Genomic DNA, 3,866 nt, shown 5'->3' with positions numbered 1-3,866 from the left:
TTGTGTGTGTGTGTGTGTGTGTGTGTGTGTGTGTGTGTGCGCGTGTGTGTGTGTGTGTGTGTGTGTGCGTGTGTGTGTGTGTGTGTAGTATATAATATAGGAAATATATTTATATACTTCTTAATCTTTTTATTCACTAATTATTTACTAATTATTTAGATATACAAGATTGAAGTTCAATCAAATTAATGAGTACCTTAAGGAATTATCAAAAGATGACAAATATAGAATAAAATTAGCTTGGAAACATTCCATGTTACGTATATAAATCCAAATTTCCAAAAATTTCAAAAAACAAATATGTAACAAAATATAACAAAATATGGATTATAATGTAAGAATTTATTAAATTCAATTAACCACAGTTACAATGTACGATAAGATGAATATTATATTTAATAAGCATCTTCATTCGGAATTACGTAAAATATCTCGTGAAACAGACTGTATATTTGGTATACAAATGACTCTTGAAATGGGATGTTATTTTGCTTGAATAGCAGCGATTTTGAAACGAATTTTTTGTTTCACATATGATAAGAATTATAATTATAAATAACAAGATACTTTACATTACTGTACTCGTAGTCGTCTGGCTTTTTATATATATCTTCAGACTTCTCATTAATTTACATATGTGAAAGAGTTAGCACCAGGATACATCAATACTATATACAAAAAAATGTTTAAAAGCATTTATTTACACGTAGAATTTAATTTCAATAATTATAAATAATATTAAGTTCTTTAACATTAATAAATTATTACTATTTTTTTAATTCCAATTTTAGGCAAATGCAACAGGGAATTTTATAAATAAATTATCGTATCTTACTTACGATACTGAAATTCATGAAAATGTAAGTTTTCAAGTGGAATATTTTTTTTTATATTAAAATATTGACTTTTATTTAAATTGAAATAAAAACAAAAAACTATAAATGTGAAAATTATTATGCTCAATTATATTAACATTATATGTGTATTATGTGTATATATGTGTATATATGTGTATTAATATAGATTCTACAGTTTTCACTACAAATACAATAGTTCAATCGCCACTTAGATTCTATAGACTTGGACTTTTCCAATTTGGTTTTAAATTCCTTTATGGGATATGTAATGGTCGTATAACTTATTATACTTACAATTAATTTTTATTTGAAAAGTATCTAAAAAAATTAACTTTTAAATACCTAAATAATAAATTTTATTATTATCTTTTTTAATTTTTCGCTTCTATTTCGATCCTATTAATAATATATACACAAGCATTTATAAGCAATAAATATTTAGAAAATAATAACTAATGTGATATATAAACAACATTTAAATATCTAATGGGCAGTAATATTCGATATATAATTTATAAGCTTTTGATAAATATTTTTAAATATTTAGCAGTTATACTATTGGCAGTTATTTCTAACAATAAGATTAATTTTTCATAAATATATATTATAGAACTAATTTTTATTTTATTTTTTTAAATAAAATTTAAATATTTATTATTTAAATGTTAGTGTTTTATCAGTTTCTCTTATATTTATTTATTCATAATAATTTTTTCCTTACAAAAATAATTTCATATATTTAAAAAATATTACTTCTATGAACTGATTAAATTAAAAATCATAGTCATTTCAACATACGCATTCATATAAAGATAGTATCAAAAAATATTACACATGTAATGTACATAAAAATATACCAACCAAAAATAAAATAGAATGATGTAAACATTTAAATTATTTCGTTATTATGTTTTAATATCAATTACTGAAACATATGTCGTATTTCATTTTATCTCTTATGCATTTCTTATTTTTTAAGTTTCTAAATACACATAACTTTACTGTAAAATCGTTAAAATGAAAAAAAGAATAAATGTATTAGCAAAATCGATTTTTGTGTCATTAATTATTAGTTTTATTCCATAAACTTACATTTTGAATGAAAACGAGCAAGAAACTTAACTTTGCTCTGTTTTCTTGCAATGTAAAATTTAGTAGATCGATTATTCTAATATGTATAAGTGCAGCAATTATAATTATGGAGATCTACTATTGTCGTCCATTGATCAGTAAGAAAAATATAGTTAGAAATCTATCATGGCGGAAGGCGTACGAACTGTTTTATCGCCACTCTTGTTAATCAGTTCATTATGCGGTTTGAGAATTATCGAGATTTCTACGAGATGTCCAAAATTTTGGTTCAGTCTTTTTTACATTCCACTATTATGGTCGGTTTATTGTTTTTTTGTGATAGATAAAGGAATATCCTATATACCCGATGAATCCGCCGATTACATTATTTATGTTTCATTGAATATTTTTACAGTTTTGTTATCAATTTTTCTTGGGATATATTATAATAAGGTAAGAAAATATTAAATACTAAAACACAATATACACATAATTAATTTTTTATTTCAATTATATTATATTAATTACTTTCATATAAAATAATTTTAAATTCTTTATTTATTTATACAGTTTTACAATATTATTTTTTTTAATTTTATAAAATTTTATAAAAGGTTAGTAAATATAAAAATATAATGTATAAATTATTAACAGATTCTTTTAATATTTAATAATATTTCCAATAATATTATTTGCTTCTTTAATTTTATTTAACTCATTTTATTTAATATAATAATTATTTAAGAAAAATGAAACATTTTTTAAATAGCAACGTAATTACATTTTATAGACATATCAAATTTTTAGACAGATAATGTTTATGAATTGTATTCAATTTTCTGCATAGAAATTTAGAAACTGTTTAAAGAAGCTCGATGTTGTGGATGATACATTAAACAAACTCGGAACAACAACGGATTACCAGAAATTAAATAAAAGAACAATGTGGATTGTCTTAGGATGGTCTATAATAGTTTCGTTATTGAACTATTGCGATTACATACGATGGCGAGATATACATGATTCTCTAACATCTACGTATGCAACGCTTATGCTAAATTATTGTTCTGATATCAATATCATTGACGACTTGATTTTTGTAAATATTCTTAGGTTGGTAAATTTTTTTATAATATAGAAATCTATCTTAATATATACAAATTATTTTAGCTATCTACACATAAATTATTGTAATTTAATGTTTAAAAAAAATTAAGATTTTTAAGGAACTTTTACGATTTAAGATAATCGAGTTATATATGATATATCTAAATTCTGATTTAAAAAAAAAGATTTTTAAAAACTTTTTTGCTGAGCCTAAAATTGAAAACTGATTTTAGATTTAAGAGCTAAGAGAGAACCTTACTGATTATTAACTTATAAGACATTTTCAAAGATTTACATGCCATAAAGATAAAAAAAAAGCAATATTTAAGTACACATGTATTCAATGTGACCTAAGTATGTTTGTCTCTTTTTTGTAAAAAAAATATAAGAATAGAAAATAAAGTAATCCACAAACTTATTTTTATAATATTATAAGTTTATTAACATACTGACGTGTTTATTTATATATAAAGTGTATTATTTTACAAACAATTAATTTATTTACTTGTCTAATTATTTCTACGTTTAGTAAATGAATTAAAATTATAATTATAAAAGGCAATTACTTATTCTACGAAATATCACAACTACAACATTTTGCATTTTGTTTTACTGACAATCACAAAATGAACTGAGCAATAAACTACAATCGAGTTAAACAGATAGTCTACACGATTTGTTAATCTATCTGTTGAATTTATCGTGTAATTACAAAACAAATAGCGAATAAAGGATAATAAAATATAATACTAATCCATATAAAAATTCGGGTTATTTTATATATATATATATATATATATATATATATATATATATATATATATATTATTT

The sequence above is a fragment of the Atta cephalotes genome (assembly GCF_000143395.1).
Source record: "Atta cephalotes unplaced genomic scaffold scaffold00002, whole genome shotgun sequence".
In the NCBI taxonomy this organism is placed as follows: domain Eukaryota; kingdom Metazoa; phylum Arthropoda; class Insecta; order Hymenoptera; family Formicidae; genus Atta; species Atta cephalotes.
The sequence above is the reverse complement of the archived record's forward strand: the minus strand, read 5'-3'. Positions refer to the sequence as shown.